Raw genomic sequence first — 25,112 nt, forward strand, 5'->3', positions numbered from 1 at the left:
CTTGTTAATAAAGAGACCCCGCAGATCTGTGTATTCTTTAGATGTTTCTATTCCCCTTTACTTTTCAGGCTATGTCTAGATTGCTAGTTATTGTGATGTTATAATTTGATATTGTGTAATAAAGGAACCCCAGTTCTTAGTGAACCATTGTGTAACTGTTGTTTTCTTATAATAAAGTTAACCTTTCTTCTAGTCAGATGCTGTTATGTGGACAAATGCGTCTCCCGTCCGGGTAAATGGTAACTGAGCAAGGGAGCAGGGGTCACTTGAATCAGGAAATAACCTTTGCATATTGTGATTTGGCCCTTCTTGTGTGAGAGGATTGAACTGTCTATCTACCACATGAACTATGATAATTCATCTCCAGTAGATATTAGATATATAGAGAAACTTCCCAACAGAGAGAGAGAGAGCTGAAGGTATTCATAGGACAGAGATTGCCACTAGAGAGAGTGGCATTAGTGAGAGCATTGATTACGATCAATGTGTATACCCACAGGATTGTGGCTTGTGAGAGCACCGGAGGGACACGGTGTGTAGTGAGATTGCTGCTAGAGAGAGTGGCATTAGTGAGAAGACTGATTGTGGTCAGTGTGTATACCCACAGGATTGTGGCTTGTGTAAAAGATTGAGAGCACTGGGGGGATACAGTGCCTATACCCACAGGATTGTGACTTGTGTAAAAGAGTGAGAACACTGGGGGGATACAGTTCCTTTACCCACAGGATTGTGGCTTGTGTGAAAGAGTGAGAGCACTGGGGGGATACAGTGCCTATACCTACAGGATTGTGGCTTGTGTGAGCACTGATTGTGGTCAGTGTGTAATGGTAAGTTATCGGAACTGCCCCCTTCTCTATGAGCAGGAGGGTGGCATAGTCTGGGTCTGAGTTGCCGTGAGACTATAAGGTGTGAGTGTGGTGTAGAGCATGGACGTCCTTAGTAATCAGTGAGTATTCCTAGTAATCCTATAGATTTAGTGGTGTTTTTGATGATATGAGCTTGTATATTGCTAATTCCCCATCCTCAGGTAGGTACCCAGGTGCCTTGGTAGTAGGTCCTGAGGAGGGAGATGGTTACGTTTCGGCTGGATTGGTGGTGTCTTGGTGAGCTGATTCTATCTGGTCCGAAAATCCCGTCGTTACACTTAGTTGGGAGGAGCATGTGTAGACTGTTTGCACTTAAACTCGCTGGTTTTTGTCTGCATCATGTGATCAAGACCGGGTTCCCCCGGTCGAAACGCGTCATGCTGCCAGAAAAGGAGGAATAAAGCACTTCTCACCTTGACCTGCACTCCAGTGGTCTGTACCTGTTGTCAGTGGATTTTTTCAACTTCAGCAGTTTGGATTCCATATATATATATATATATTGAATACTCTGCACCTTTCCAGAATTCAAAGCCTTCAATTACCATGAGGATTGTTTTATTCAGCAACTGCCTACGAACACTTACCCAGTTGAACAGCATTCTGGGAGCTGCAGTTGTGAGAGAACTGCAGTCGAGTTTCATCATGTGACCTGTGGTCAGCGGATTTCCGCCAATGGCAGTGCTTCTGGACTCTTGAAAGGTGAGGGTGGAGTCACTCTTTGCTCAGGCAGCAGCATCTGAAGAAGGCAAAGGAGCCGAAATACATTATGCGCAGCTGTAATTGAATAAATATCCTCCAAAGTCACCCCCTGTGTGGCCTCTCCCTGTTCTTCACGGAGCGGAATTTCTTTGGATATATATATATATATATTTTTAATTTTTTTTGAAGCTCCAAAGTGCACCGGCAATCCCAAGGCACTCACTAGCGGGTGCAAGCTCCGCGCCGATACTCGCTGTAAATGTTCAGGCTCAAAACCATTTCCTTCGAGAAATGTGAAGCGCGCTCCAGAGGTAAGGCAGCAAGGTTTTATTTCTCAGCCCACAAACAACTCGTGCAACAGATGCGTTTCAGACGCCAAGTCCTTCGTCAGTGTTCACACATTCAACCGTCTGGCAGCAACATATAAAGTTTACCAAAAGACTGAAAACGGACAACAATTTGTAGCGCAAATGCAGCGGCCATTTCAAAGGGGATAGAATACCACAATAAACATTTGGAAAAACCCAATTGCATGTCATAGAGGCCCCTATGGCCACCCATCAGGTTTATAATTCCGTGTATCGGCACATCACTGCATTACTAGGCGCTTAACAGACTGCCCGTTTCAACAGTTAAGAGGCACAACATTATACATATATATACGTAAATATGCACGCATCATTCACATCCGTGATTCTGATAGTTATTAAAACATTGTGCATGCATGTTACAATAAATACCTTAAATCAAGGCTGATATTAATAGGAAATTAGAAATCAAGCCGTGTATCGGCTTATCACCACGCCTTGCCATCATAGAGGTGAATTCATAAAATTTCATAAAATGTTCAAATTCGTAATCACACTCCAAATTATCAAAAATATCAAAAACAACACAGCTGTTTATCGAGGAGATGACCCATTATCTTATCATCGGGGTCCTTTATAGGTCATCCACATGGATCCATTTATAGTGCATCAGCCATCTTAAACATGCGAAATTACATATTCAAATTTAAAGTCCTCATTTCCAGATTCAACAAATTGTTCTTTTTCATCATGTTAGAATATACTTCAACTAGATCTATCATCTTCCCAAATGTACTGTTAATTCCTCCCCACTATTAAGACCCAGTGGGTGTTTTGTTTGCATGTCGATGATATAACGTGACTCAAGTCTACGAAGACTAAGTAATCGGTCCCCTCCTCTAGGGTTTAAGGGTATGTGGTCCAAGCCGAAGTACTGTAACAGCTCCCTGTTACTTTGGTGTATCTCCGCGAAATGCCGGGCTACAGGATATGCCATATCTTTGTTCACTATAGCTCGTTGGTGCTCTAGGATTCGCATTTTTACATTTTTAATCGTACTTCCAATATATATATATATACATACATATATATTCGAAACACACACCTCTGTCAAAGAGAATGGAGACGCACTCAACTCCAAGCGTCATACCTTGTCAATCTTCAAACAATCCAGGTACTAATTTTGTGGTGAGGCCCAACGCCTTTCAAACTTTTCAGTCCTTGCTTATGGGCTAATTAATGACAATCACAGCTTGCCGCGCTTTCCATCCATTTATTTGCATGATAACAATTGGGCTCATGTGTTTTGACTATATCTATATATAAAATAAATATATCAATATAAACATATATATATATATATATATATATATATATATATATATATATATATATATATATATATATATTGCATATAAGATTATCCACAGCTTGAAAAAAATAACCAATCGGCACTCCAGATAGAGTTACAGAAACACTCTGGCTTTATTTACAACGAGATTACAACATCTACGCATTTCAGCAGACTCATGCTGCCTTGTTCACGATGTTTTAAAGCACCATTTTCCACGTTAAAATACACAGTAAGTGACATTGAAAAAGGACACAACATGCTGTAAAAAAGGTCTAAGCCTTCGGTCTGATGGCAGCCATGTTTTAACATGTTCTATTTTCCACATTTACATTCTTTTTCATACCTGGACAATTTCTTTAAAGTGGGCATTTCCCTCCTCACTATCCAACCCAATTATGAAGCCATATTATTTAAAGGCTTCATTATTTCAAAGACATAGCAACAAGTTTAATTTGAATTCAGGGTGATTTCATAAAAATGTAAAGTGCAAATATGTAGTGGGTATATTTATTCCTCGCATTTTTAAACACTGCATTTCATCTAAAATACACTAAAATTCAATTTCAATCAGTGCTTGTCAGAAATTTAAAGTGCAAATGCATAACAATGTTAAAAGTTTGGCAAAAACTTATTATTCTGGCTAGTGCCTTTTTAAGTTGGGTGCAAATTCTAGCAAATTAAAGTGCAAGTCCATTTGTACAAAGTATGCATCTCTGTACCTCTATTTATAATCATAATCATTCAGACTTATAATTACTTCACTATAAAGTGCCAGTGCTAAATAAATACAACATATCATGACTGGTGCAAAAAAAATATATATATATTTTTTCTAAAAAAGGGGGAAATCATATTTTTTTGTATGCACGTCATTTCTTGTATTTATTACAACATGCATATTAGAATTGAAGAGGAATCTAAATTTAACGTGCTAGTGCTTATGTAAACTGGAATAGTAATGCTTTTTCTATTCTTTTTCTTTCCCTATAAACATATCTCTACCTTCAATATATACATACTACACTGCAGGAAATTCTAAAGTGCAAGTGCATATCGAAAGAAATTCTGACCCAAAACAACTAATTAAAATCAATCATAGCAAATGATGTGCCCCACTACTCATTACTGTCTCAGGTTTAAGAATTAAAAACATAAATTTTTATGGTTTTACACTTGTGCAGATTTTTACATTTTTACTCTCATTTCATTATTGAAGACAGACATGTGTATAAGTCCTCATCCACATTGAGCCCATATGGTTCTTTGCAGTTGAACTCCAAAATAAAATATGTTTCTAGCTTTCGGAGTTCCTTTTCCCTGTCCCCTCCTCACTTGTTTTTTCGGGACGTCTGCTATGCAGGTGTACTGCAGGCTCACAGAGTTACTCTGATGGTGGGTCTCAAAATGCCTTGCAATAGGATAAGTCCTGTCTTGGTCTACAATCGCTCGCCTGTGTTGGAGGATTCTTTGAAATACAGGGAGAGTTGTACTCCCTAATCCAGAGGTCTTCAAACCTTTTTGCTCTGAGCCCCCCCCCTAAGCAAAATTTTTGAGGTTGGGGCCCCCCTCCAAAACTTTATGGCAAGGATTGGGGGAGCAGGAGGGGGGTGATTGCATGCAAGTGCCTGGTCTTATGAGTTGATTTCCGGAGTACTTTTCCTATCGTTTATAAACTGCACTAAATATAAGACTTATAAAACAGCAAATGCATCAAACAAAAACATGCATTACCCCAAATATACATATGCCCATAATTGGGGTGGTGTGAGCCTCTAACAATCTTGGACCCCAATGCAACTACACCTGTTGCGCTAATGATAACTGTAGTACTGAGTAGCAGGTGACTCCTCTGCATCTTTTACTTCTTCCCCTCCATGACAGACCATCACCTCGGTCCTAATGCTAGAAAGGAAAATAAGCTCTCATGCCCCTTTTTTAAAGGTAGACAGTCATAATTGTGATGCAGTGGGCCCCTCAAACCCCTGAGCCCCAGCCCTGCTGCATCTGCTTCCTTAATGATAATCAGCAATGGCCACTTACAATCCTGGCAGCAGCACCAGCTTCACTAATGAATGAACCTTTGAAAAAACAATTAAAAAGCACTTACATTGTCCCCTTCTTTGGGATATCTCTCAGAAAAGGCTGCATCTGGCCATTTGTAAACATAAAAATGAGTCCCCATACAGTGCTCCCTATTCTGGACCTTCTCTTTGAGAATATCTATCAATCTCACTCCTTTCATCTGTCTCTTAAACCATTACTGTGAGGCCCCAGGGATCGAGAGGATTAGGGCTCTGTATCTGAATGTAATCCTGCTGGCCTTCTACCTGCCACCTCATGGACTCAGCTTTCACAAAAAACTGCCCCTGAATGGTTAATGCTGACTTTGAAGTGCCTCTGCCAGAAAGCGAAGGGTGTAGATGTAGTGCAGAAAGTTAAAAAAAAAAACAGCCGTTAATTGATTGAGTTGCTTAAAGCCAGGGCCACTGGAATTATGAGTTTCTGCAGCAGCAGCGTTCATCACATAATTGAGTTTACCACATTTGCTACATAATCCACAATCTGAAGATTCCAACAAAAGAAACTTGATTCTAGCTCACACAGAACACAATTTACTTAAAACGTGGCAAAGTGTTCCAGAGCATTGGAAGGCCCTTTGCAAAGATTGACTGGAAATCATGTAGTTGCTTACTGCTGTATTTAGGTGTTTTATAGATTTGACACATAATCCACCATCTGCCACATCATCTGCGGATATTAGCAAAAACAAAAAAATGGTTCTAGGTCAAACGGTTCCAAAGTTAGTAAAAATGCTATGACACATGGTGCTGGGCAGTGGAAGGCACTTTGCAAACCTGGCCTGGTCTTCTTTCTGTTGCTTATAGTTATATTTCGGTATTAAACTTTTCCTAATGAGGTGCAATCAATGCCCAGACAGTGTTACCAAGTTTTAAAATGAAAAAATATTGAAGCAATGGTATTAAAAAAACATGCTGCATAATTTGCTCAACTCTCTCTCATAATTTATCCCTCTCCTGCCGCATAATTCCAGTGGCCTTGCTTATACCCTGGACCTCAAGCTAAGTATTCTAGGTTTGTGTGAGGTACAGGCACTCCCCAAGTCTAGAACTAGGCCCAGTAGCTCTCAGGCACCGCACCTATGGCATGCCTACCGAATGTTAGAACTACCCACTCTTCGATGTACGCATTTTAAATGTTAACGTTTTTGAAACAAAAAATTATTAACTCTTCATCCCATAATATAATATGACAACCATGAATCAAGCAAGTGAAAGCAGCAATCCCTTCTTGTGCTCAAAACCAAGACACTGACCAGCAAGGCTCGTCCTCGTGAAACACAACCAAAAGCATAAAAAAATAAACGAGGGAAAACGCAAAGTACAAAAGTTGCATTTAGTACTGCCCAGTTAAAACGCACATTCAAACAACCTCTCAAACAAATATAGTTTTTACTAGGACAAATACACCACAAACTGATTTCACATTAAGAATTTGTGCAGGAGGAGGAGCTACGATCGCAACCAAAATGAGTGAGTCTTAGGCTCCCGAGACCCCCGCCGCCCGGGGTTTATCCTGCTGCATATCCTGAGCTCAGGCCGTGGGCTTCAATAGAGGCTGTGAAGCGGTGCTGGGAGCTTCAATCGGCACTCCAATCAGCTGTGGGATGTAGGAGAGAGAGGTCATTGAAGATTGCGGCCTGGTCATTCGGAAGCATCTGTTTAATAAAACATTTGCATTATTTCCGGCGAGTTTCACAGTCTGTTCAGGAACGGTCTTTAAAGGCTAATTGTGGAAAGCAAGCTCTGAAACGCCCAGGTTTCCTGGCGACACCTTCCTTTGCAGCATAAATCACTGCCCCCCTCCCCCAATCCAATTTTAAATAAACCTTAATTGAAATTAGTGGCATGAATAATAGATGAAATCTAAACGTGAAGAAAGAACGAGCATTTGCAATGAAACAGGTCTCGCATTTATGCGAGTTTGAGCTATTGGCATTGACATAGCTATTTACAATGCCAGTAGCTTAAATTCTGGCAAATGCGAGACCTATTATTCCAAATGCTTGTCAGTAATCTCTTTGACATTGCCTGCCACACTCAGTGACCCCTGCACTCAAATCACGCTCGGAATAAATGAAGACAGCCTGGAAATGCAGCAAGTAAACAAAGCTCGCACTTCCAGGACATCTTCATTTACATATACTTGGAGAGGCATCTGCGCCCCCCTGGGAACCCATCCACGCCCCTCCAGGGGGGCACGCCCCACAGTTTGAAGACCTCTGCCCTAATCCCTATATACATTTTGGGACAGGAGCATTGTAACAAATAAACAACAAAACTGGATCTACAGGTTAAGACATTTCTAATGGTCACAGTTTTATTAAAGAAAGTTTTAAAATCAGTGCGATTCATGCCATTCTGGCACGCTTTGCATTTTGAGCACTTTTTAAAACCAGGTTTCTGCTGCAACCATGTAGGAGGACCCCCCTTCCCTTCTTGGAATTCACTTTTGACAATTAAATCCTTCAAGGATTTAGATCTTTTGTAGGTAATCTCAGGATTTTTCTTAACCTTAGAGCCTAACACCAGATCACTTTTTATCAAGTGCCAGTGTCGATTCAAGATCGACCTTATCTCTTTGTGTTTCATATTAAAAGTAGTTATAAAACTAGAAGTATCCTGATCATTTAGATCATTTATCTGTTGTTGTCGTTGCTTCGTTCTAGATGGTTTGAACAGTATTTTATGTCTGTCTAGATTTCTAGCCTTGGTTGATCACCTTTTAAAACCTCAGACGAGTAACCTCTCTGGGTGAATCTCTGTGTCATTTCCTCTTCAATTCTCTCATACTCTCCCTGTTCGCTACATGCTCTCTTAGCTCTATAGTATGCCACAAATGGTATACTCCTAATCAGTGCAGCAGGATGAGCACTTTCCACATGGAGAACTGAGTTTCCAGCGGTAGCTTTACGGAATACGGATGTTTCCAAATTACCATTACAGGGTTTGATCCGGATGTCAAGGAAATCTATGGACGTTCTGCTATGGTGCCCCACAAATTCTAAATTTAGAAAATTGTTATTTAGATCTTTGATGAACAGTTCAATTTCTGTCTCTGTGCCCTGCCACAACACGAAGATGTCATCAATAAATCTGACCCATAACAGAACATGTTCAGCCCATTGTCCAAGGGACTGCCCCCAAGCACCATTTCCTCCCATCTGCCCAGATGTAAATTGGCATAACTTGGGGCAAAACAGGTGCCCATCACAGTCCCTTGTTCCTGCAAATAGTAGTCATCACCAAAGAGAAAAATATTCTTGTTTAGGCACCATTCCATTAGCTCTAAAATCATTTTTGTGGTGAGGCCCAACGCCTTTCAAACTTTTCAGTCCTTGCTTACGGGCCAATTAATGACAATCACAGCGTTTCGCGCTCTCCATCCATTTATTTGCATGATAACAATTGGGCTCATGTGTTTAGACTATATCTATATATAAATATATATATATATATATATATATATATATATATATATATATATATATATATATAAAACCAACTTCTCATCTTCCTCGCGGTTTTAGAGAAACACAGGACTCAACAGGGTTTCTTTTAGTCGTTTATTGGGTAGCTTGCAGACCGGTTTCGGTGTGTTGCCTTTCTCAATGCTGGATTCCCAACAGTGTGTCTCCCCCTTGTAAATCTGTAAATTAGGCTCATTTTTGTGGTGAGGCCCAACGCCTTTGAAACTTTTCAGTCCTTGCTTACGGGCAGCAGACCCGAGAGCAGAGGACGGCCCGGGACCAGGGTTCGATTCCCGGCGCGGCAGGTTTCTGGACCATGGTCAGCGGACTCGATAATTCTCTCGCCTCGGTGCCCACTCTGATCAGCGTTCACACTCGGCAACTCTGGGCATTAGCTTGCCTCATCTTCACTAACGGCCCCACCAGACCGCCGGGGATGCCTGGTCTCACCCTGGAGATACCCATTAAGGGACCATCTCTCAGGGAAGCCAGGAAGGGTTTCGCAGCGGTCGAAGCGCCTTGGGACCCTCCGGGTAAGTAGTGCGCTATATAAATGCCTATACATCTACATTTACATACATACATTTACAGCGTTTCGCGCTCTCCATCCATTTATTTGCATGATAACAATTGGGCTCATGTGTTTTGAATATATATATATATATATATATATATATATATATATATATATATATATATATATATATCCACACACTCCTGGCAGTCAAAAGCTAATAAATCAGCAATACACCAGAGCCGGGGCCCAAATGTTCGTACGAACATTTGGGCCCCGGCTCTGGTGTATTGCTGATTTATTAGCTTTTGACTGCCAGGAGTGTGTGGATAATAAGGGGAGTGGCAATCCCGCCGGGAAGCCCGCTGCGGAGAGAGGCTGGAGCAAACGCTAAACGAGTGTTTGTAAAAAAAAAATATATATATATATATATTTATATATATATATTCACTGAAAAAACCATAGGTTTTAGGCCATATATAGTTAGGGGTTAGCATTTACAAAACCTTAATTTACTCGCACAAAACCATAGAAATTCGCATATATAGTTAGATGCAATAACTATATATCGCGCACCCGCAATCCACTGCTGATGATGTCACATATTACATCATTAATGACATGGTCAGTGACATCACTGATGACATCACTGATGACATCTCAAATGACATCACTGATGACATCACTGATGACATCTCAAATGACATCACTGATGACATCACTGATGACATCTCAAATGACAACATCCAGTGACTGTATGTTTCTGAAAAGTCAAAATACGTCTTACATATTGAAGAATGAGTGGATGTATAAGTGTCTGGTTGAAGGATTTAGTAGGTGCATGACTGACTGTATGAGAGAGTGATTACATGTGTCTCACTGAGTGCATGGGTTAGTGACTAAACTGTCTTAATTTGTGCATCATTATATCTGTTGTTCTATGAAGTGCTGCATGTGTTAATCAGTAGCTATATGAGTAACTATATGAGTTATTGATTGGTTGCCTAAGTATTTCTATGGGAGAGTAAGTGTGTGTGTGGGGGTGGCTGGGAGGTGTGTGACTCTGTGTATACATGTGTGAACAGTTGATTCACTCGATCTATGGGTTCAAAACTGCATGTTGAAACAGCTGTATGGGTGGTTGACTGTGTACGAGTGTCTTGGTGAGTGAATGGATATCTCAGTGCTACATGTCAAAGTAAGTAAATATGTAAAACACAGTACATGTGAGAGTTCACATATATAAATTACTGTGTATAAGAGCCAGTGAATGTGTGAGTGGCTGAATGGATCATTGAGAACTTGTATCAGGAATTGTATAAGAGAGTAAATATGTATTAGTATATGTTTGAATAAGTAAGGTGTGTATAACTGTATAGTTGATGAAATGGAGGTGTGATTGATTCAGTGCATGACTGACTAGGTGTGTGAGTAACTCCATGGATGAGTGACAGTCTGTGAGTGTCTGTTTACTCTGAGTGTCTCTAAGGTTATATTAGAGTCTGAAGAGGTTGATCGTATTATCACATGATTGATGTCATCAGTGATGTTGCCAGTGATGTCACTGACCATGTCATTAATGATGTAATATGTGACATCATCAGCAGTGGATAGCGGGTGCGCGATATATAGTTATTGCATCTAACTATATATGCGAATTTCTATGGTTTTGTGCGAGTAAATTAAGGTTTTGTAAATGCTAACCCCTAACTATATATGGCCTAAAACCTATGGTTTTTTCAGTGAATTTCAATGGTTTTTTAATAGCAAATATCAAAAGCTGTCAAATGTGAAGTACGTGATAGGTACAAACATTTTCGTATTTATGCACGCTGATGTACTTTGAACGCTGCCCCCCCCCTCTTTTCTCTTAGCAGTACTCTCTCTTTGCAGATAGTGAAGGGTAGTTAACGCAGGCCTTTGCCTCCGTTCTAATCCGTCGTGTCTGCTTCTCTCTCCATTTGATTAATTGTTATCCAAGCATTTACTGTTTTAGAATTGGTTCTCTTTGGTTCATTCTCTATTTACAAACAAGCACAGAGTCGCAATACTCTGTTTAGTCTTTGCAGATAGTGAAAAATCGTTTTAAAAAACAAAAGGAATCGAGCAAAATCAGTAGGCCACTAATTGGATCTCTTTTTGACCTAGCTGAAATAGAAACATTAAAAACAACCCCTCATGAGAAATACGAAACTAGTGAGATGAACTGAGCTCCACACGATGATGGCTGCAAGACAGCTCGGCTCCGCCACCCACCCCACCCAAAATAACGACAAACCCTATGCAAATATTATAAATATATACAACACACCAGCAAAGTAACAAGGTAAAACATTTTATTAAATAACTATTTACATAACTATTTTATACTTTTAGTTGCCCGATCCGGCTAGCTCAATCGATAGAGCATGAGACTCATGCACACTGATCTCCTTTGCCTCAGTCAAGCATCAATAGTAAAATTGAGTGTTCGTTCATGGTTTTGGTCCCTGAGTTGCTTCGATGTCACTGCCTTGCACAAATGGCATAAGTCCTGGATGTTGGGTGCCATAGTTCAGAGTTCTGAGCAGCGCTTGTAACACTGTCTAAAGCTTATTTGCACCTGCTGCAGCTTCACTATTCTCAAAGTAAGTGGGGGCTGTTTGTGGACCTGACTGCATTTGAAAACAATGTGATACGGTACCTCCCTAAACCGATTGACGGAGGCCCCCGAGGGGCGGTGTCATGGCACGGACTCGGAGAAGACGCTTGGCTCCGACCCCCTCCCCAAGTCTTATAGCCCTGGTGTAGCCTGAGATCGCACCCGACATAGGCGTCCGGCTCCCGGGGTCAAGCTGTCTTTGACGTTTTGTAGCCTTTCGAATTCTATCCTTAGACGGCATTGTCTAATTCCCAAATAATCTGCAGTTGAATCTGTGGTGAAATATAATAAAAAATGTTATTAACCACTATTACCAAACAGTAAATCAATAACAGTAAGAACTAGATTCGACAATGCTATAAAAAAAAAAGTATGCACAAGGGTGCAGGGGGTATCACTTTGACACCCTCTGACACCCTCAAAACAGGCACAGGTGCCATGTGGCAAGCAAACCAGCCCTAAGGGCAGGTCTGCCTTTCACATGACATAGGTGTGCGAGCACACATGTGCATGCACACCGGAATCGGTATTTTACCATGAAGTTTGATTTCATGCTAAAATACCGATTCGTTAAGGTCTTTGGGACTCAGAAGACTCCCCCCTACATAACAAATTAACAGAATCGGTAAAATTACCGATTCGGTATTTTACCGAACAAATAATTTTTCCGATTCTATAAATGTAGATTTACCTACACGTGGCCTTGGATTTAAGCCCCTACATACCGATTTGCCATTTAACGATCGGAAACGGCCGAAAACGGCCGTAACGGTCGGTAAATGGCCTGAAACGACCACCTACATCTGGCCCTAAGTGTGCATGCATTTGATTTCAAACAAAGTTTTAAAACATTTTATGTAAAACAATAATACACCTAGTGCCAGATGTAGGAAAATCACATTTACCGATTTTGAAATACCGAATATTACCGAATTTTACCGATTCGGTATTTCAAAATCGGTAAATGGGATGCAAGTACCAACATCTGATTTATTACCGATTCCTTAAAAATTCGGTATTTACCGATTGGGTAAATACCGAATCGATATTTGCTATTGAATCCTATGGGCCTTGAAGCCCATAGGATTCAATTCAAATACCGATTCAGTATTTACCGAATCGGTAAATACCGAATTTGTCAAGGGTGCAGGGGGTATCACTTTGACACCATCTAGCACCCCCAAAACGGGCATGTGTGCAATGTGGCACACAGACATGCCCTAAGGACACGTCTGTCTGTCACATGGCATATGTGTACATGCACAGATGTGCATGTACACAGGAATCGGTATTTTACCATGGATTTGTATTCCATGGTAAAATACCGATTCTGAAAGCCATGTGCCACTGGAAAATTGGCTACCCACATTTCAATCTTGCATTTTCGGTAAAATTACCGAATCAATAAAATTACCGATTTGATAAAATTACCGAAAAAGCAACATTTAAGGGCAAATTAATTAATTTGACACATGGGGGCGTATTTACAAGGGCCTTACACTACAAGGAAAATGACTTCAAATGACCAGACACACATGGGGACGTATTTACAAGGCCCTTGAACCCGGGGGAAGTGACTTGAAATTGCTAAGCACACATAGGAGAGTATCTACAATGCCCGTGCAACACTTATGCATCATTTTTTACATGTACACCGTAACATTAACAACACAATTACATCATATATCTGTTCCGCAAAAGCGACACATTGCAGGAGTCACATCATTTTACCATCAAAAACAATTTCACCTTTTGGTGACTCTTCCATTCTGAACATTGTCCCACAATCCGTTTGACCTGAAACGATTACACAAATAAAACATTTGTGACTTTTAAATTTCCGGAGAAGTATAATTCACCAATACCTTAAGAAACATGGAAGTGGTGAAAAAAGCCAAGCTTGACGTTACGGCAGCCACGAGGTAGCTAGGCTCCGCCACCCCCCCACTGCTCCAAGCATGTCTGTCCCACCGCCCGCCACGCCCATTAACGGTAACATGAAATAGATACAAATCAGCAGATACCTACCCCCATTCCGGAAACTCCCGAAGTGCAACAGGGCCACGGTTACGCCCATCCGGAAAATGAGGCCTCGACACGTGCAGGGCAGCCGTGGGGTGGATGGCCCGAAATGTACTGGTCTCCCGATTCCCTTCTTCTGCCGCCTTGCAGGCCACGGGGGGGGGATATCTTGCCTCTGCCTCCGACCCCCCCCCCCTCTTATCGCCTGGTCCGGACATCACGAATATCAACGCCAGGTGTCGGCGTGGGGTGCGCTGGGAGGGAGAGGCGGCGCAAACGAGCCTCTCCCACCCCCCCAGGTAGGGGCCCCTCAGCTGCACCCCCAACGCTCCACTCACTCAACAAAAGGGTCGTCGCATAAGGTGGACCAGGAGAGGAGCCGAGGTCAACGGTATCTTCTTCTTTTTTCAATAATGGCTGGGACCACACTGGGGGGGGATGTCTTGCACATGCCACCGACCCCCCCCTCTCCCCTCGTATCTCCTGGTCTGGCCCCGGCTTGATATGAGCTCCCCGTAAGGTCCTGAAGCGGCGCCCTGCAGGCCACGGGGGGGGATGTCTTGCCTCTGCCTCCGACCCCCCCCTCTTATCGCCTGGTCCGGACATCAAGGATGTCAACGCCAGGTGTCGGCGTGGGGTGCGCTGGGAGGGAGAGGCGGCACGAACGAGCCTCTCCCACCCCCACAGGTGGGGGTCCCTCAGCTGCACCCCCAACGCACCACTCACCCAACAAAAGGGTTCCTCCACTCTTGCGATGCAGCGGCGCTGCACTCACCCGACAAAAGGCCTCGTCCACTATTGCGAGGCAATGATGCTCCGCTCACCCAGCGGGGGTCTCGTCCACTGTTGCGGTGCAACGACGCTTCTAGTTTCCTGCATCCAGAAACGTTCTCCTCAACTTTGAAGATTCTATAAGAGCCACGGGGGCCCCCGATGGGGAATGACTGCCATGATCACCCACGGAACGACCACGACGTAGCTGCGGAACGTCGGCGCGCTCATGCCGGCGCCGGCCTCAATCTTGAAATCACCAAAATCCTGCAAGACTACCAACTTGATCAGTTCCGGTGGGACACCAGTATGACCCGGTAGGAGAGATTGTTTCCTCCCACCCCACTTTCACTGATGGTTCATTTCACCAGTCCCCTCTGCTACCCTTCAACGAAAACTTTTGGACTGCCAAAAGAGGTCCCGGTCCAACCACGAGTTGGTGGAGACATTTTGACTATACTTAAACCTTCCTGACCTCACCCAAAATGGCGCCGGTACAAATGAAACTCTCAACTCCTTGTTGTGCCTCGATTGCTCAGCCTTGATATCATGAGATATGTATGCAGTTTTTAGCACATGAATTGATATGGGATAAGACTGATTATATGTTCGGAAAATGAATTCATCCAGGATGGGTATTGGTTATACTTTCGAACAATGAATTGACATGGGACGGGTACTGATTACACTTTCGAACAATGAATTGATATTAACTTCTAATGCATCATTGATTACTGTATTTATTATTGAAGGTTCGAATTGTCGACACTTTTGGTACTTGCTCACAATGAATTATCGATATGATTTTGTTGCACTTGACGCACTTTTTACTATGAAATCAACGACCACTTACTCTGTTATGTTTTCCACAAATAAATACCCCCCCCCAGACCCCCCCCCCCCCACCCCCCCCCATTTTCAGTTCCAGCCTGCTCCGTGGCCGGCCCACGGGGTTATAAACCCGTATTTGGGCACCAACATTTTTATTAGAGGTTTTTGAAAAAGCAAACGTAGTTGTAACGCGTAGATTGGTAAGTTTCGAAGAAATGGCCACTGTTTCCGAGTTTTTTTTTTTTTTTTTTTAAAAGCAGGTGAAATGAAGCAGCTCAATTAGTTAAGGGTTAAAAAGTATAGTACGCAGAAACATTGAAAATATGAATGGTCCAGGTTTGTTGTGTGTTTTTCATTTTTCTACAGCATAAAGCAATCGATAAAGATCCTGGTATTTAGCCTCTACTTTATATGCTACCTGTATCAGGGAAGTTGTTTTAAATGCCCCTAAGCCACCCCGAACGAATGTAACCTGGCCCCCCTAGTACGAACAAAAACGACCCAGTACCACTGTAGGTTATCTCTCTTCCTCAAAAATGACAAAAATTACTTTCTAGAACGTTTTGGACATTGATGATTTTCATATGATCTATTTATTAAAGTAATACTCATCTCTCCGCATGAAATTAATTTTCCACATGCTACACAAGTCAATCTCATCTGCCTAAAGTTCTTTTACAGATTTGGGACCGTTTCCCTTGCCTCTGACTCACTTATTGCTAAGTCATTGGTGGATGTTTTTGCCGGTTGGGGATTATCCACCAAATCTCGAAGTTGTGCTTTAGAATAATTAAGAGAGTGCCACCTCTCCATGTGCCGATGCATGGTATGATTACCATAGCTATATTTTTTTTCGGTCCCTCTCGAGAGTTTTTTTTTTTACAGATGAGGCAGGTAACGAACCTGGCATTAACTTTCTTTTCATGAGAAGGAAAAGAAAAAAATTGCCAGATAAAATTCACTTTCACATGGGACGTTCTTGGCATTTCTTTCAGAAACGTTTACATCACTGTGTCATTTCTTTGTCTATCCTGGTTAAAGCAATGTCAGGTAAATAGTTGTTTAGAAAGTTTTTTTTAACGTGTTTACTTTATTGGAGCGTTGTATATATTTATAAGTTATTAAAGTGTTATAATCCTACAACTTTGTTGGAGTGCTATATATTTTTAATGTGACACATAATTGTGAAGACTTTGATGTACAAAAAGGCATCCCTGGAATCTTCCGCTTCAGGCTCGGACCCACACACCCTCACAGTGAGAATCCCCTCCCCAAGCACAATACAGGATGGTTATCAGATAGTAGGAACGCGTGTGGTGTGATGGATCTCATCGGGTGGGGGCCTTGATCTACTGTAACTCCTTTGAAGAGGGGTGATTCTTTACAGCTGGGGCCATAAACTACATCTGCAGGGCTAGGTGATAGCCTGGGACCGGCCTGGACAATCGGACACAGAGGAAGAGGAGTGTCAGAGGGTGCGGTAGTGAATAGGGTGAAAGGGAGGTGTCGGGCGGGCACAGAGTGTGATTCTCAGGGAAGAGCAGCGCAAATGGGGGGAGGTTTATGGCCCATGCATGAGAGAGAGAGCGGGGGTGACCAGTGCGTGGGGGAGATGCTTGCAAGGGTGGGGAGCCATGCTGAGGATCGGCGGCGTTCAGAGAGTGGGTCTGGTCAAGGCATCTAAAATGGCTGCCGTGCACGACAAAAGTGTGGCATTGCAAAAAAGGCAAGATGGCGCAGACAATGTTTATCAATAAGGATTAATTTATAACAATTATTTTTAACAAAATATTTACTCGCAGTGACAAAATGGCGGTCAACAGCTCCTGATTTCCATCGAATCGAACGTTAACAGAAGTCAAGCGGCAAAAAAAAAAAAACGCTCACGCACAGCCGCTGGAAGACATGTATCAACATATATGAGCCTCCTCAGCCACCCTCAGAAAACATAAGGGGTCAGGATTGTCTCCCGTACCCCCTTATACCTAGTAATTTAATTAAATCGAAACACAAAATGACGAATTCACGTTTCGCTACCAGTTTGCGACCCGGTTCGCGAACCGAGAAGCGCTTCTACCGCGAAAAATCAAATTTTAATTATTTGCCCCACGGGACCCTTTAATAACCCCAACATCATTCCTAGGGGGTCAAGAAGGATCTACCTTGCCCCCTTTCATTAAATTCCCCCTTCGTTTTTCTCCTCCTCTTGTCTCTCGATCCTACCGAGAGACAAGATGGCGGCTGCACCGGACTGTTTAGAATGTTGACAGACACCGGAGAGCCAATCAGCTTCGCTACGCAAAGCTCCGTAACACGAAAAGTACGTGATCTGGTGCGCTATCTAGGACACTGTCACAGATATATCTCTTTTTTTAAACGTTAATTTCTCAAAATCCACTGGAGCACATATATTGAGACCCAGCAAAGGCACATCGGGCTAACAGTCCCTACAATTTTGCCAAGTTTCGTGTAAATCCATTCAGCCGTTTGAGTTAAAAGTGAGGCCAAAGGCCCTACGGAAAAATGAATGGGAAAAACGCGTTTTGGGACCCCCCTTTTTTCTCGGCCCCCCCTTGACGGAACCCCCCCAAATTTTCAGGGGCAGCTCAGAAACAAAATGTTCCATTTTCCTGAAAATTTCAGCCGATTCCGTCCACAAACGCCAAAGTTATTAGACATAGAATTTTCAAAAGTTCCATAGAGAAAAAATCCTAACTATATATACCTACTGGCTATCGCCAGTAGGTAATATATATATATATATATATATATATATATATATATATATAATTTTTATTTTTTTGAATATCAAAGACCCAAAAGCTTTAAGAGGGCACTCAACAGGTTGCCACCAACTGGTTTCTCACTATAATCCGATGTAGTTTTCTTTCGCCGACACGTTTCGAGATATTACCCCTCTTCTTCTTGGGCTGCTCATTACAAAATAGCACGGATCGCTCGCATTTTAAACATTTTTTTCTTGTTTTATTTCAGTTCATTGATTGGCTCTTTATGTTTAGTACATGATTTCAGTTTATTGTTTGGCTCTCTTTCGTTCAGTACGTGTGCCTCATTGCCAGTCCGACGGGACCCACGAGACACGCCTTGGATTTTTAAACGAACAGGTACTCCTTTGCCTTAATTCCTAGTGTACCGCCAAAATGCTGATACTGCACCCATTGGGCATTACATCGTTTTCCCTTCTTCTTTACAGATTCCCGATCTGGCGGCGGGGTCTGCCATGTCTCATCGATAATTGAATCCCTGTGAGTTTGGCTCCTTATTGTACACGAAGTGTCAACTTGAATTATTTTCCACCTTCTTTTAAAAACTTTATAAACTTAGGCGGTCCTGTTTGTTTTATTTTCCACAGTAATTTATTGCATACGGACCGTATACCGTTCTATCTCCACGGCTGTGGAAGATTTTGTGACTACCAGTCATTTTGTAAGTCATTTTTGTAAATCTGCCCTTACCTAAGCTCATGTTTTCCTTACATCCTGTCAGGATGTTATACTGATATACGTTCGCTTGCTCCCCCGCTGATAATAACTTTCATGATGTTCCTCGCTTATTATGAAAACCCGGTACCACGACCAGAACTCTGATCACCATATGGTAACCACCTTCCCAACCTGTTGCTTTGTTGAGAGTAATTTGGATCTTTTTAAGACCACATTTACATTATTCAATTTTGCTTTTAAAGGTAATTTGCCCCATCTCTCCATTCTCGTCCTGATGAAGACCCCTCAGCAAGGCTCCTACAATCACCTGCAATTACTCGATGGCCGAAACGTGGACAGTCTCTCTCTCCCCCTGTCGACTTCCTCCCCTATGTATCATTGAGTTTTTTTTTTTGAACCATTGGTCCATAATGTTTTTCAGAAAACTGATTTATTGTGTTGTTTATTGAGGTCTTATCTGACCAATGTTATGTCACAATTCCTATTACCTTGCCTTCCTCTCAATACCTTCACTTCCCCTTTCCCCCTCCCCTTTCTCTTCTGGGGCACTAATGCTGTTTGAATAATTGACTGCATCTGATGAGTAGAACATGATTCATTATATTTATACACTGTGATTAAATGACAGTTGTGTAATAATTTCAGGGTTAAGTTTTTTCATTAATGTGTTTTGTGAATTGTTTTTGATTTCCCATGTTCTGGGACCCCCTTTTGTACACACCGCATATTTACCCAGGTCCCAGTGACTTTTTGGGTCATACCCGTGTTTTTTGCCACTCATTGCCTTTTGGGACAGGTAGTCCAATGCGAGTACAATTAAAACCTTTAGTAAGTTCCATGCGCACTTTGTACATCATTAAAAGCATATTGTTTTCCTTAGTAGGATGAAGGAAGCCCAGGGCGGTTTTCATTTCACTCGGCTTACCGTGCTGACGTGATACAGACAAGTTCCTCTTCACCAGCCTCTTTGGATTTGCAGATGGTGCTCCTCTCCACGTCAGGGCAGCCGTGCGAATAATTTTGAATATCAAAGGCCCGAAAGCTTTAAGAGGGCACTCAACGGGTTGCCACCAACTGGTTTCTCACTGTAATACGCCCCAGTTTGCCGATGTAGTTTTCTTTCGCCGCACGTTACGAGGTATTACACCTCTTCTTCTTGGGCTTCTCATTACAAAATCGCACGGATTGCTCGTATTTAAAAAAAAAAAAATTGTTTTATTTCAGTTCATTGATTGGCTCTTTACGTTTAGTACATGATTTCAGTTCGTTGATTGGCTCTCTTACGTTTAGTACGTGTGCCTCATTGCCTTTTGGGACAGGTAGTCCAATGCAAATATAATTAAAACCTTTGGTAAGTTCCATGCACACTTTGTACATCATTAAAAGCATATTGTTTTCCTCAGTAGGATGACGGAACCCCAGGGCGGTTTTCATTTCACTCGGCTTCCCGTGCTGACGTGATACGGACAAGATCCTCTTCACCAGCCTCTTTGGATTTGCAGATGGTGCTCCTCTCCACGGCAGGGCAGCCGTGCGAATAATTTTGACTATCAAAGTCCCAAAAGCTTTAAGAGGGCACTCAACGGGTTGCCACCAACTGGTTTCTCACTGTAATCCGCCCCAGTTTGCCGATGTAGTTTTCTTTCGCCGACTCATTTCGAGGTATTACACCGCTTCTTCTTGGGCGGCTCATTACAAAATCATTAAAAAAGTGAGAAACCAGTTGGTGGCAACCCGTTGAGTGACCTCTTAAAGCTTGTTATATATTCAAAAATATATAACAGTACTTATAAAATTATTGTCACAATGGAAAAGACAAGGTCTTCTATCTAATGAAGAATACAAGTTTATGTATAATGAATTTCCCGTATTACCAGTATTATATTTGATACCCAAAATTCATAAGAATGTTTTTCCAGTTCCTGGTCGGCCCATTATTTCGGCCATTAATAGTTTAGGAGAAAAGGTGGGCCAATATATAGATTATTCCTTGCAAAACTTGGTTAAAGATCTGCCTAGTTATGTAAAGGACACCGGCGACTTTCTACAAGAAAATTGACGCGTTGGTGTGGACAGATGATCTGTATTTGATTACTCTCTATATAGAATTTCTATATACGAGTATAGATCATGCACAAGGTACCAGAGCTGTTAAATATTTTTTAGATACTAGGCCGAGTGAGTTCTATGAGCACAACAAGGTGATTCTTGAATTGATCATGTGGTGCCTGAATAACAATGTTTTGCTTTTTGATAAAGATATTTTCAAACAGGAAAGGGGTGTGGCAATGAGGGCCTGCTTCTCCCCCAGCTATGCATGCTTGCATGTTGGCTGGTGGGAGGAGCAGGTCCTCAGGTCTACCCATCGGGTACTTTTTGAATCCCATGTTGTGTCATATTTGAGATACATAGATGATGTTTTTCTTTTGTGGAAAGGGAGTGAGGATGAGGCACATGATTTTATAAGGGAAATTAACAACAATTCCCTGAATTTAAATTCAGGTCCCATATCGATAAATCACAAATTGATTTTTTAGATGTAAGACTGTACGTAGATGATACCAAACTGGTTAGCACGTTATATAGGAAGCCAACCTCAGGAAACATTACATTACATGCTACCAGTTCTCACCCTAAGCACCTCATTGCTAGCATACCGTATGGAGAAATCCTTAGACTCAAGCGGATATGCAGCAATGAGGTGGATTTCAATAGGTGTCAGGCTGAACTTGTAGACAGACTGAAGGCTAGAGGGTATACTGAAAAAACCATCAGTGATGCTATAGCGAAGGCTAGTACAGGATCAAGGAGTAGCCTATTTGAGAACTATAGCAATGAGGAAGAGAATAGATCAGAAATTAGCTCAGAAGTGCTAGATATCCCTTCATTAATCACCACCTATTGTGAACAGGAACGGAGAGTGGGATCCATTGTCAACAAACATTGGCCAATAGTACTTATGGACAATGTCATAGGTAAAAGATTGAAGAAGTATCCCCCCATTACATTCAGAAGGGGGAAGTCTATGGGTACTGTCTTGGATAAGACTTCTCCTGAGACAAGAAAGGTGTCCACATGGTTGCAACCTAGAAAAGAGTTTAAGAAATGCACAACATGTAGGGCGTGCAAATTTGGCTGTAATATGACGCACTATTCAACACCTTTTAGTGAAACTCCAATTCCTATTCTGGGTAATTTCAACTGTAAGACCGAATATGCTGTTTATGTTCTGACGTGCACCTGCGGGCTTAACTACATTGGTAGCACGAAGTTGCAGGTGCGCGTCATAATTTTGCAGCATATAAGGGCTATTCTCCACAGTGATCCGGCGTATCCTGTGGCTAGACATTTTAAACGAACTCATGACAATGATATTAGTTGCCTCTCATATTATGTCATCAATGCCATCCCTAAAAATAGAAGAGGAGGAAACAGGGAACGTTTATTGAGGCAAATGGACACTAAGATTATTTTATAGTTCGACAGTAAATGGCCCAATGGATTAAATAACACGGAAGATATGCACAATTTTTTATAGCCTTGGGAAAGTAAGCTGAATTAATTTGCAAATCCGACCCTTCTGTATCTTGTATATATTTTATCCTGTGACGAGTTTTTCCCTTTCCCTTCTTTTCCATAGATCTGATTTTAGTATAATGATGAATTTCTTCGTTTTTTAATGCAACAAAAGGCTTTTTATCTGAAAATTACACAGTATAGTTTTTTACTTATTGAAAACTGACCTGTGATCAATATAATGGCTCTCTTTTTGTTTTTAAACAATTGCATTGATGATATACGAAATTAGATCTATATATTTTAATAAATTGCACTTAACAGCTCTTTTGCACATTCTTAGCACCTATCTTTGCACAATGATTTCAGAGGTATAATTTAGCTCACATGGTCTGATATTGGATTTATCCTATGAAGAAAATGTAGGACGATATATGATGATTATAAGATGCTTTGTATGGATTTATCTAGACATATGTTTACATCAAAAGAATAGAAACAATAGAGAATAAGAAACAAATAATTTTCTTGCTTTCAATTGCACTTTACAAAAAAGTTTGCTATATTTTGCACATTTGTATGATATATTTATGTATTTTTAGCCAAACTTTTCTTGTTCTTTTAAATAATGAGACATTCTAAAATGCATTTCGAGTTTGTATCTTCGAAATAATCTCAGTCCTCTTTCGATAACGATCACTATGTCATAGTGGAGGGGGCGGTCACTACAGTTATAAAAATGTAATGGACGAAGGTTAAGGACTACAAGTGAGCAAGGGCATCTTGCTCAAAACGCGTCATGTTGTGCGGTTGTAACAACTAATAAAAACAACTTGCCTGATTTCCTGTGGGGTCTGAGTCTCCTTCTTCGCCGCGGCCACGGTCTCTGTGGCGGGTTGGAAGCAGTGGGAGCCAATCACTGTGGATATGTGGGTATATATATATATATATATATATATATATATATATATATATATATATATATATATATATATATATATATATACATATATATATATATAATATAACCTACTGGCAGTCGCCAGTAGGTATATATAGTTAGGACCTAGTTTCCATAGGAAATCCACAACATTCTTTTGGGAATAACTTTGGCGCCGGTGGACGAATCTTCGCAAATTTCTCAAAGAAGATGGCCCGTTCCGCTCCGCTTCTTCCCTGAAAGTCTCGGGTAGATTCGTCAAGCGGGGGCCGAGAAAAAAGAGGGGTCCCAAAATGTGTTTCCCCATGTTAATTTCCATAGGACCTTTAGACACGGCTACAGCCCGAACCGCTGAACGGAATTACACCAAATTTGGCAAAATGGTAGAGTCTGATTCGCAGATCACCCTTTTGCTTAAATGGTGTAAATCCCTCTAGTAGTTCATGAGAAAATTAAGAGAGAAAAAAAAAATATATATGTATATATATATATATTCAATTAAAAAAGGTTAAGGATATGTAGAGATGTTATAGTTAGGAGAAATTGTGAACTTAAACATACCATTTTCAACTTTAGAGCACGAGTTTGAGTTACGTGAGATAACTAAAATTGGTGAATTTCAGTGTTTTTTTGTATTTAAAACTATGTTTAACTAACATTTTCACCTACCTATAACATCCCTTAAACCTTTGGTTTTTCCAGTAAATATAGATATATCAGTGGTATACTAATAGTATGTAAGTAAACCTAAATGTTGCCCAACAATACAAGTTATTTAGGCAAACAGACATGTATTATCGTAACTGATGTAGAAACATTTTCCTTATTAACTTTACACTGGTAAAAACTGATGCTAATATTCACAAGGCCACACAGATAGTGCATGGATTAATTTCCTTATGTCTTGGTTCTGCTTAAATATCTTTGTTGGTTACTACTCAACAAGTCAAAACTGAATGGGAGAAACCATGTGGCATATTTACAATGTTTGGCGCATCTCTGCAAATCAGCAGGGATGCGGCAGAACAGATGCGACACGCAAGTCTCCCCTTGCGCCACCACGGATGCCTCGCATTTACAATGCACCGCACCGTGGCGCAAGTAAAGGCAGATGCGTGTCGTACCTTGTGGCGTAACGGTGGTGCATTGCTGGAGGCGCGATGCAACTCCAGCAATGCACAAGGGCCGTCTATACCTAACGTGGTGCGCCACTCCTTATGCCTGCTTCAAGCAGGCATAAGGTTTTGTCGCAGCAGCCTCAGAAAAGTGACTCCGTGAAATTTTGTAGATTTCGCTGCGTCACTTTAAGAGGCGTTCCTGTGACGGAGCACCCATCCTGCGACGGAACGCCCACATGAAACCTAATGCAGGTTTCATGTGGCGCAGGGCTTTACAACGTGACGCATCTCCCTAGATGCGCAATGTTGTAAATAAGTTGCAACGTGGCGCATGGTTTATGCCACCGCTGCATCACAGAAGTGACGCAACTGCAGCGTAAATGTGACGCAAGGGGCTTGTAAATCGGCCCCCCATATATCCAGAGTAATATGTAAAAAACACAATTTATCATTTATAAATGTTCAACGTTCCTAGTTTTGTGAACATCCGTCAGGGAAAGGAGTGTCAGGGAAGTGTATC

General features: G+C 41.6%; 1 protein-coding gene across 1 annotated transcript in view; it reads left to right on the forward strand.

The window, feature by feature from the left end:
- The window catches only part of LOC147731391 (uncharacterized), a 345,351-nt gene that overhangs the window by 273,441 nt on the left and 46,798 nt on the right, over positions 1–25,112 (forward strand). The window lies entirely within an intron of this gene.

Source organism: Lissotriton vulgaris, chromosome 2_1, assembly GCF_964263255.1.
Source record: "Lissotriton vulgaris chromosome 2_1, aLisVul1.2, whole genome shotgun sequence".
NCBI lineage: Eukaryota > Metazoa > Chordata > Amphibia > Caudata > Salamandridae > Lissotriton > Lissotriton vulgaris.